At 43.2% G+C, this 11,812-nt stretch overlaps 1 protein-coding gene and 2 pseudogenes across 1 annotated transcript in view; 1 reads left to right on the top strand and 2 right to left on the bottom strand.

Moving 5' to 3' along the window:
• KIF3B (kinesin family member 3B) overlaps nt 1–7,474 on the bottom strand; it is a 36,508-nt gene extending 29,034 nt beyond the window's left edge. Inside the window, exon 1 of the mRNA XM_011380157.2 lies at nt 7,345–7,474. The gene's annotated coding sequence lies outside the window, so the exon portion shown is untranslated. The remainder of the gene's footprint in view (nt 1–7,344) is intronic.
• Nucleotides 8–993, top strand: LOC105305514 (annotated as a pseudogene).
• On the bottom strand, nt 4,829–4,947 carry LOC111731624 (annotated as a pseudogene).
• Nucleotides 7,475–11,812: the final 4,338 nt, after the last annotated feature.

Genomic DNA, 11,812 nt, shown 5'->3' with positions numbered 1-11,812 from the left:
TGGCCTTGTACTTGGATTGCTGAGTGGTTTATAACATTCTACTGTGGCAAACTTCCAGAAAATAATCTTTGTTATTGTACATGTATGTGGAGTTGTGCTCACCTTTGGTGTGGGCTCATCATACATGTTTGTTTAGACCATCCTTTCCTACCAGACTCAGCCCAAAATGCATGGGACACGAATCCTCTGGATCAGACTTCTGGTGGTTATCTGGAGTGGAGTAAGTGCACTTAGCATTGCTGACTCACTCATCACTTTTGCACAGTGGCAGTTTTGGCACAGATGTAGTACAGAAACTCCACTGGAACCCTGAGAACAAAGGTTATGGGCTTCGCATAATCACTACTGCAGCAGAATGGTCTAGGTCGTCTTCCTTCTGTTTTTTTTTTTTTTTCCTGACTTATATCCATGATTTTCAGAAACTTTCCTTACAGGTGGAAGCCAATTTATACAGATTAACCCTCTACGACACTGCTCATTGCTCTATTAACAATGAACGAACACAGCTACTTTCCAGAGATTTATGATGAAAGGATAAAATATTTCTGTTATGATTATGATTCTCAGGGATTAAGAACATAGTCATAAAAGTTACTTATTCTGCTCTGAAATTTTCAACCAATTACTCAAGGCTGACAGTGACACTGATGAATACTAATAATCAAGAGACATGAATTAAGCCATTTGATAAGTTATTTTGAAAGATATCTTCAAGAGAACTACGTAAAAACATGTATGCCTATACTATTTTTTATCCCAGAAAATAAAACCAAAGGACCACAAAAAACATAAAAGAAAAAAGAAACTAGCTGAACGACGACAATAAGGGAAATAGGTAAGAACCGCAAATTCATGAGATAAAAAATATATTTAGGAATATATTAGTATTTGGAAAGTAAGATGTTTAACAGTAGTTATTTCTGGGTGTTGGGACTTCAGGTGAATCTTATTTAATCTTTTCAGGATTTTCCTCATTTTTCCTCAATGGAAGTTCATGGTTTTTCTAATCAAGGAAAAAAAAAAAAAAAACTCTATTAAAAATGCTGGCAATTGAAGAAACAAGGAAGGAAAAACACTATATATTTCTTAGGCTATTATCTGACTCTTTATTGCGGATCTTGTAAAATCAGTAACTTTTTTCCACCAAGAACTATCTTCTTGTGGTCACCTTAAGTTAACTTGAGCTGACATTTTCTCTTACCTGGATGGAATCTTTTATGATTTACTACCTAGATTTTTTTGCTTAGGTTATCGAAATGTGTTATGAAGTAATGATTACTGTAATCCACTAAGCTGCTGGAGCCTGTGCTATCAGCTTTTAGTTTCTGGTTAACTTATGTCTCCCACAAAAGCCCCAAAGCAAGCCCATCCTGAAACCACTGCTAAAGGTGATATGAAGGACCTCAGAGTGGGTAACAGCACATCAAGTCTCAACTCCTAATAATCTATTAAAATTTTTACTTCACTTGGACCCACTTCTACTTATACATTATGTTCAAATATGGCAAAGTACTGCAAAAATAGTGCAAAGTGCTGCAAATATTTTGCCAAAAACTTTAAAAAGAAAACCACACCCACCACAATCATCATTGGTGCTCTCTAATGCAAACTATGATTTAAATAAACCAGCATGCTAAAGATAAATCTGCCTGTATGTGAAGAATTCAATGTCTGCAATCAGTGTGACAAAATGAGACACAAAGTGTTCCCACGACTAACCGAGCCTTAAACTCAAACATCCCAAGCTGCAGTGCAGATGTGTGATGCTAAGATGAATTGACTGTAGTGATCTCAGACTGCCAAGAAATATGCTCTAAAAGTCCCACCCATGAAGGTCTGAGAGAAAGCCCAGCATGAAGTCACCAAGAAAGAAGAAAATATCACCCAGCTCAAAGCTCAGTCTTTCAGGTAGGGGTGGAAGACTTTCCCAAGTCCTTATTTTGCATGTAGAGAGATGAAAGCCAGAGAAGGTAGAGTTATTTGTCTCAGGTCACACGGCAAGTGGCAGAACTGCTATTAGAATTTATACCTCCACCCAGATCCCACTGCCTTTACAAACCAGAATTTCCTGGAGGGTGTAGACCTTGACCAAGAAATCTTTCTAAGACTCTGGAGAGATAAGGAGATATTGAAAGGAAAATAATGAGCCTGCAGGGCAGAGAGAGAAAACCAAGGCACCATAAAATTGAATCTTTTGCAATTAGTCTGCGGTGACAGAGGACTTTAGTCACTCTTTTCTCACTTAGTGTAGATATTATCAGCAGAATCAAGAAACAGTTGAAGGCTGAATGACTCAGAAGACAAGCTCACAGTTCCTACCTGCTTCAGCTGTTTCTGCCCTGAATGAGACCACTAAGTGTGAAAGGCAGCCCTCTTACAAATTGGATATCTGTTTGTTGCCTATTAGTCAAATAACTGACACCCATTATTACGTTAAAATAGCTCAAAGGTTTTTCCCCTGATTTCTTCACACATTCTTTGAAGTCTTTTTTTCATAAGCATTTAAAATTAGTTACCCAGGTACAGAAGAAAAAGGCCTTTGACAAGACATCAGGAATGTACTGCCCATCTGCAAAACAGATGAACAAGTGAGTGGCAGAAAGAGCAATGGACTTGGGGTCAGCAGATTTGAGGAAGTTATTTGACCTTTCTGTGCCTCTACTTTCCTCTTCTGGAAAGTGGGAATCGTAACTACTCAAATTACAGGGCTGCTGTGAGGACTAAATGAGAGAATATGTGTAAAGTATCTAGAACAGTGTTTGGCTCAATAAACGTTAGCTATTCCTATTACTTTTATTACCGCTATCATTGGCAAGCCCTAGTTTTGCTACTTATTACCAAATGAGTGCATCTCAAGCTTTAACGTGCACAGGAAATTTACCCAAGGGGTCTTGGTAAAAATGCAGACTGGTTTATTAGATCTAGGCTTAGATTGTGCATTTCGAGCAAGCTTCCAGGGGACGTGTGCATCTCTGTCATGCAGAACACGCTTTGAGCAGCAAGGATCTACCTAATCCAGCATCTAAGTGGCACTTAATATAATTGACAAAGATGAATGACTTCTCAGCATCACAATGCTTCATCTGTAAACTGGGGATAATATACATTCCATATGATCTCAACCGACTGAACGTTAGTAAATGAGATGAAGGAGCATTCTAAACTGCAAACAAAGCTATACAACTGGAGGTGGTGGGATTATTCGTCTCACTATTTACAATGTTGAATTTACAACACTGTAAAGCCTAAATTTACACATGCAACTATTAGTATATATGAAAAGAAAGCTTGAATTCCCTTGCTCAGAAGAGATACTCCATTAAAAAATCCTCTAGGAATTCTGGCAGAACACAACAGCTTTTCAAGAGATTCCCAAATCAAAACCTCTGAAACTTTAGAATGTCATTCGATGGCCAAGGAAAGAACCACTTTGGCAGGGAGAGTGTGGCCATTTGAGGCGCTGAGAGTGAGCTTCACTAGTGATTTCATTTTCTCTCCCAGAACTGGCTAGTCTCCTTCCAGCCTTTGTCAGCCAAGATCTTGAGTTAGGACAGCAACGCCAACAACGCAAGACAGATGGACACTGCCCTGGCAAAGCCCACACCTGCCACTCCACAAGCTGGCATAGAGCCAGACTGCGATAAAAGCAGGGCTTATGTCCACGATGCAGGTTTCAGTTAGAAGCACCTGGCTGTAATCTGGGATCTCCTCCCCAGACTATATTATGTTTATACCTTGCGCCTCTCCTCCAAGGGTTCAGAATCACAGCTAATTCTTCCTCACAGGGCATCTTACCAAAAAGTTCTCTCATCATTTTAGAGGCAGATGGCACCACCAACATCCACCTAATTGTGCAGGCCAAAAACCCAGGAGTCATCTTGATTCCTTTAGCTCATCCCCACAACCACCGTCCTGCTTGTTCTACTTACAAAATACATCCTCTTATACACCATCTCTACTGCCACCACCCTAGAAGGCCACCATCATTTCTCACCTAGCCTCCAAACTACTCTCCTGGATTCTATTCTTATGCCCCTTAAAATCCACTGACCACATAGAGGCCAAAGTGATTTTTTAAACAACAAAAATACAGATTATGTCACATCCCTTTCTTAAAGCCTTTGATGCCTTCCCATTGCTTTTAGAATAAAATCTGTACTCTTTACTCTAGCCTACAAGGCCCTATATGATCTGAGGCCTCACCCCCAGCTTGACATTGGCTCTCCGTTCCATTCTTCCCTGACTCCTCTCCAGCTCACCTGTTCCAGCCACTTCAAGCCTCCTTTCAGCTCCCAGAACTTACCAAACTTGTTCCCATCTCAGAGACTCTACTCTTGCTGTTCCTTCTGCAACATTTTCAAATGGTTGGGTCCTTTCTGGCCGTGAATCTCAGCAAAAATGTCACCTCCTTAGAGAGGCCCTCTCTGGTCACCCAATTTAAGTGGTAGCTCCCCAATCCCTTCAAGAAGTTACTCTCTATGGCATCACTATTGTATTGTTTTCACAGTATTTCTTCCTATCCATATCACCTTTTTCATTTATTGGTTTATTTTTCTGTTGCTGTCACTAGAATGTAAGTTGCATAAGAACAAAGACCTCATCTACCTCACTACCATCACATCCCCAGGCCAGAACAGGGCCTGATACACGTCAGGTGCTCAGCAAATGTTGAGTGAATGAAACTGAGGCAGCATAGGGGTAAGAGCACTGAACTTGGAGCCCGAAAACCTGGATTCCAATGTGAAATGGGCCGTGTCCTAGCAGTATGGCTCCTCTTACCTCAGGTCCCTCAACAGTAAAATGGGTTTTTTGTTTGTTTGTTTTTTAATTCCTACAGCACCTGGTCTTCCTAGGTGGTCTCCCATCCAAGTACTAACCAGGTCCAACCCTGCTTAGCTTCTGAGATCAGATGAAATTGGGCATATTCAGGATGGCATGGCCGTAGTAAAATGGGGCTCTCAATCTGCACCTTACCTTCCTTGCAGAGTTATTGATAAGAACAAATGAGTGAAGGCACATTTAAGCATCTTTGTCAACCATTAGGCACCATAAAGAGAGCAGTGTATTATTAACTAGCAAAGGAAAAGGCACTTTCTCAGGGACCCATGTATCAATGGATGAAAGGGCTTAGGGGAAACTGAGTTTTCTTACCCAGGCACCCGACAGAAGCCTAGGGACACAAAAGAAGAGCTCTGAATCAGGAGCTTTACTCTGCTGTAGGGGCAAACACAAGATATGAATTGATTTAAAGACGTTAAATTATTTCAAATGCTAGTTATCTGCAAACTAAGCTCTAAGGTGAAGGATCGGGAGACGGGGCTGATCTCCACCATCCTCCACTGTTTGGCACAGAGGGATTGAGTAATCATTTCCTGAACTGGAAGTTAAGCTACCAAACCATGATAGCATCCTAACATCAGCTTTCATTTTGCTCTGAACCCAATCTGGCATAGGATTGCAGGTTCCCATGTAATAACCCATGTAATAATACTGACATTTATGTAATACTGTGACAGTTACTGTTTTAAGCTTGCGGTGTCCCTGAGGTTGACAGACTTGCTATTATCGGCACAAACTTTAATTTATTCATTCACCAACCATAAATAGAATATAAAGTATAGCATTGGTACTATGTTAAGCCTAAATAACAATAGCTAATGTTTACTAAAATGGTCAGGCACTTTACCTGTATTAGACTCAAATAAATCCTCACAGTATCCACACATGGTAGAGATTATTATTATTCCCATTCTACAGATGAGGGAACTGCAGCACAAAGAAGTAAACTGCTCAGCATGGAAATGGCAGAGCCAAGACTGGAACCTAGGCAGCCTGATTCCGTGCTTTTAAACCAGAAGCACCCCACTGGAATTGCACAACAGCACTGAAAGGGCCTTCAGATATCATCTAGCCTGCTCCTCTCATTTTGAGGAGGAGGGGACTGAGGGAAAGAGAATCCTCTCTTAAAAATTCCAGCTCTTTTTAAGGTCCATGCTTAGGATGGTATCTATTTAAATGAAGCTTTATGTAAAATCTTATTTCCTTGCCACTAGCAGACAAGCCTGTAGCCACAACAGAGTAACAAAAGAATACCCTTGTGGCTTGGTAAGAGCTACTGTTAAGAAATCAGAGTATAGGGGAGAAAATACAGGATTTACCTGGAAATGTGTCCAGCTCCACCACTTAATAAGATTCCTAGGCAAGTCATTTACCTTTCTGGGCCTCATTTTCCTCAGCTGTGAAATGAAGATAATATCACCACCTACCTGGCAAAGTCTATGTGAAGATTAAATGAGGTAATGTACCCGAAAAGTGCTTCTTAATCACATACTTGTAAATAGCTATTATGCTTTAAGCACTTTCCAAAAGACGTTAAGATACCATTTTTCTTCTGGAAAGGTCAACAAGATCCAAGTAGAAAGTAAAACCATAACTTTACCAATCTACGAGGACTTGACCTCAGGGTTTCACCCACCAGGGCTACCTGCAGTTCGCACCACCTCCCCTGCACCGAGAAGAATGGAGAAGTAAAACTGAGGGTGGGGGATGTCAATAGTGGGGGGAATACCCAGAAGAACTGACACTCTACACACCTAAATCCAACCTGTCTTAAAGTCATCTGGAAGCCTTGCCCAAACCACCTCGCAAGCCTCACTATAGCTTGTTGAGCACTTAGTATGCGCCAAGCTATTTGACTTACTCTGTCTTATTGGATTCCCACAGTGGTTCATTAACTCATTTTACAGATAAAGAAAAAGCTCAGAGATTAACTTGCCCCAGGCCACCCAATGACTAACTGGATATGCAGCGTCTCAAACGCAGACACTCAGACTCCAAACTGGACTCTTGGCCCTCAGGCTAGGGTGCCCTAAGAATTCTCTCTCTCTCAATTTAGGGAACTTTCAATATACACTCATCATCTTAACCACTGTGAGCAGCAAGTCTTACGACTTCCTTGGACACAGAGATTAATTGAGGCCAGAGAGAGCGAGGGACTTGCCCAAGGTCACACAGTGAGCTGGGGCAAGCGCCGAGGTTCAGACCCCAGGCTTTCGCTTCCTCGCCTCCCTCCTGAGCCAAGTCCCTGACCAAGGCCCTAGACCCCCCAAGGTGGACCCTGACCCCTCGCAGCAGGGTCTGGGGATCTGGCCGCACCTCCGCCCGGGGAAGGAGGGGCGAGGCCGCCCAGACAGCTGGAGGATGCTGGGGAAGCAGGGCAGAGATGCTCCCACTCGCGGAGTAGCGAAGCTGGGCGACGGCGCCAGCGCGGGCCTCCGGGAAGATCCCAGGCGGCTGGAGGGATCCGCCCTGCCCCGCTGGCTCCTGGGCCCCTCCCCAACTCACCTGCGGTCAGAGCCAAAAGCGGGCGGCGGCGGCGGGGGCGGCGGCGAATCCTGGGTTCAGCCATTCCCCGCTGCCCCGGATGGGGAGAGACGGCAGCCGCTCACTTCCTTAGCAACCCGGCTCGGCGACCCACTTCCTTAGCAACTCGTGTCAATTTCAATAACTTTATTGGGACACAGAGGGCGGACAGGAAAAGTCTGCCAGGAGGGGCGGGGCCGGCACGGTATTGGGGCCCAGTAGGTGTTCAACACGCCTTGGTCCTCTCACCCATCTAAGAAATGTGAATAGACAGCGACGTTACCTGACTTTACTCACCGGTATCTAGTGCCTCAGTTTCCCCATCTGTAAAGTGGAATGCACTGCCATGGTCGCGCCACACGACGTCAGCGCCCTTTGACCTTTCCTAAAGCGCTTTCACATCTGTCTAATGACCTGCGTCTCAAACTGCTGCTGAGATAGTTCCCATTTAGACTCCACCGGGTCACTCAAGCCAAAAACTTAGGAATCATTCTTGACCCCGCCCTTTTCTTCACCCGTTCCCCCCATCCAATCAGTCAGCACATTGTCAGCATATCCCTTGGTCTCTCAAATATTTCTCCTGTCTACATTTTTCCATCTTCAGTGCCACCACACCAGGCCAGGCTGGGCTCCCCTCATCTCTAGACTACCTGCAAAATCCACCAATTCTGTGTGGCCTTGGATAAGTTGCTTTCCCTCTCTGAGCCTCAGTTTCCTCATCCACAAATTGGGCATGACTCCTGCTGGATGACCTCACAGAATTTTTGTGGGGGAGTTGATAACATAGTGAAATATAGTGAAAATGTAGGGAAAGAGCCATGTGGGAAAACTAAAGATTCTATATGGGAGTTGGGGAGTGCCGGGTAAAGGAGCCAGACAGATATGGGTCTGGATTTCAGTTCTGCCACTGATGGCTGTGGGGCGGTGGGCAAGACACTTGCTTTCTCACGACCAGTGAGTATTTGGCCCTAGGAGCACAGTGTGGTTTCAAAGTTCATGAACTTGAGAGTCAGTCAGACCTGGATTTGAGATCCAACTTTGCCATTTATCAGGTATGTGTTATCTTTGGTCCTTTTGGCTTTTTTCAAGGAGCATAAGAAGTAAAGAATTTCAAAGGCACATTCTTGACCAGTAGGAAAATGGGATCAGGGGATGAAATGAAAAAGAGTACATGGGTGATGGCGGGGGAGACATAACCCACAGATATAAAGTGGTGGCCTAGGGTAAGGAAACCAAGAGGAAGGCCACAGTGTTGCAGAAATGTAAAAATCAACCTGCGAGAAATCAAGCCGAAGATCTGGGCCGGGAGCTCAGTTGCGACTTTGCTTATACAGAGCTTATTTGGTATGGGCCTATTGGTTAATTTTTCTTCAGATGGTTACAAAGCGCATGAGTTGCTATGGGTTGCAGGCAGTTACAAAGAGTTACAAAGCTCAGGAGTTGCTAGGGGGTACAGATAGTTAACATTTGTTGCTTAGACAGAACAAGCAAAAGGGAAGATGAGTCTTTAGTTCATTTCGAGTAACACCTGTGCAGCAAGCATATGTACAGAAGCAGAACAAAGAGCTGATTAAACTTTTGAGTGCAAATTCCTCTTCAACAGAAGAGCTGAAAGTCCCAGAAAGGACATTATGGAGTACTTATAATGAGTCAAAACACAATCCTTACAATCACCAATTAAAAAGGTACCATCATCATTCCCGCGCAACAGATGGGGAAACTGGCCAAGGTTACGTCATTACCATGTGAACCCAGAGCCCACACTCTCACCTCTGCCTACAGCCAGGTAGCCCCAGCTGTCCTTTGATCTCTCTCAAGTCCTCTGCAAATATTGGGTGCATCTTTCAGGCAGTAAGACGAAAAAATATCCTCTTCCCCTCCTCACTGGAGGCTCCAAGACTCTTGGAGAGGAAACACAAACACACAAATTCGATTGGAGATGAAACCTGTGGATGCATATTCAGCAGACCAGTGACTATGCATCCACAGGTTTCATTTATGGCAAACCATAAATCTTGGTTATCCCTGTCCCTACCCATGCACTGGTAGACCATGAGCAGCATCTACAAACAGTTGTGTTTTATTTGGCCTGCTCAGTGTTTTATAAAATAGAGAATTAATTGCCAACATTTTAAAAACCAGGAGATTTCCCACATAAACTGGGATTTCCAGCTTCTTGAAATATCCAAAGGTGTGGCCACACTGGGCCTGTGTTCTCACATGGCAACAACAACAGGAGGGAGTAGCAGTTGCCCTGTTAAACTGGATGGGTGAGTTCCACTTTGCAATATGCTTCCCAGCCCCACACTAACCTGGTTCATTCATTTTCATTGCCTACCTGGCTCTTGGAAGCATTTGAGTTTGTGATTCCTGGGTCCACACTTTCTAATAGTTATAATTACCTTGCAATGTAGTAAGGTCCCCATTACTGGACTTGTGCAAACTGAGGCTAGCTGGCTACCTGGTAGGGTGTTGGAAAAGGATTTCAAGAGCCAGCTGGGGAACTGGATCAAATAACATATAATCCCTCCCAACCCTGCAGTGCCAAATATTTACTTAAGACTTTGCAGCATGTATTGTTAAGAACTAACTTCTCTGGTCTCAATTTACTGTTTCGATCTTTCCTTCCCTTCACCTTGGTTTCTTGATCTATTTACATGTATTTTAATCATATGATTATGCTGTATGAATTCTTATAAGCTTCTTCAAATCCTTTTTAGAACAGGCTTGAGGAATAAATAAATCCATACATAAATATTTATAAAAAGGGCTTGGTTCCAGGTACAGAAAAGAAACAACAACAACAAATTACAAGTTGTAATAGCCATGTTATCTCAGTTTCCCTGAGATGCTCAGGTTCAAGAGATAAAGGACCTAAGAGTCTCAGAGGCAGCAGCCATGATCATGTGCCTAGGTTCTCTTGGAATATCCTCTTTCCAGATGCTTCCTTTCCTCCTGGGACACCTCTTTTTGGAACATAACTTCCATGCTGTGAGGAAGCCCAAGCCACACTGAGAGGCCATTTGTAGGTATTCCAGTCAATGGTCCTACCTGAGGCCAACATTCCAGTCATCTGGGCCCAGGCACCACAACTGTAGTCACCCCAGCTGTTTTAGTCTCCCAGCTTAGGCCCCAGACATCCTGGAGCAGAAACAAATCAGTTCTACCGTGTCCTGTCCAAATTTCTGACTCATAGAATCTGTGAACAGAATAAAAGGATTATGGGTTTACGCCACTAAGTTTTGGGTGGTTTAGAACAGTAACACAATGATTCAAACCATAAAGAAAAATGAAGTGCAAAAGTGGTAAGTTCCCTTTCACAACATTTCACTTCGCCTCCCTCCCCAGAGGTAACACTACTAACAGTTTTAAGTGTATCCTTCCAGATCTTCTTCTATACATTTACACATGTATGTGTAATAGAAATATATAGGTTTTGTGTTTCTTTTTTTTATTTAAGATTATATAAAAAGGCAACTTGCTTTTTTCTATTCATAATATAGCTCAGTGATCTCTTTAAATGTATAAAATAACTTCAGTGGGTAATCCATTCACATGCTGTGGTGGCAAGCTTCCAAGATGGTCCTCAATGACCTCCCACTGTATTCAAATCCTGTAGAGTCCCCTCTTGCACTGCATCAGTAATGATGGGGAAGAGTTCCTGGACCCAGTTCCAAGGTGTGTGCATAGAGGCTTCCTTATACCAAGAAGCAATTCTCAATCACCAACAGGTGTCTGAGAATTCAACTCAATTCTGACACTGTCTACCCAGAGATAGAAGCAATTCCACAGGTAAAGGGTTCTGTCCCATAAGACTGCCCTCCAATTCAGACACTACAAATGGGAGGTTCCAACAACCCTCTCCTTGTGTTTGATTAATTTGCTAGAATAGCTCACAGAACTCAGAAAAAAAACATTTACTCATTAGATTACCGATTTATTACAAAGGATGTTAAAGGATATGAATCAACAGCCAGATGAAGAGATGCAGAGAGTGAGGTACTGAACAAAGGAACTTCTGTCTTCATGGAGTTTGGGGCCCCTCGCAGTGGCACATGGAACCATTCTGGTTCTCCAACATGCAAGTTCCTCAAAGTCCCTCTTTTGGGTTGTTGTGAAGGCTTCATTCATAGACATGATTGATGAACTCATTGGCCATTGGTGATTAATTCAACCTCTACCCCTCCACACGCGCACACACACACACACACACACACTTCCCCAGAAATCAGGGGGTGGGACCAAAAGCCTCACTCCTCTATTCACAGTTGGTTCCTCTGGCAGCCAGTCCTCATTCTTCAGTGCTTTCCAAAAATCACCATCATTAATATAAACCCAGTTGTGGTAGAAAGGAGTTTGTTACAAAAACGAAGACACCCATTTCACCTTTATGACTCTGAAGGGATTTCAGGAACTGAAGACAAGAGACTAAATATTATATCGAAAGATG

The sequence above is a fragment of the Pteropus vampyrus genome, unplaced genomic scaffold, assembly GCF_000151845.1.
Source record: "Pteropus vampyrus isolate Shadow unplaced genomic scaffold, Pvam_2.0 Scaffold388, whole genome shotgun sequence".
In the NCBI taxonomy this organism is placed as follows: Eukaryota; Metazoa; Chordata; class Mammalia; order Chiroptera; family Pteropodidae; genus Pteropus; species Pteropus vampyrus.
This window is presented reverse-complemented; position numbering and strand designations above follow the sequence as displayed.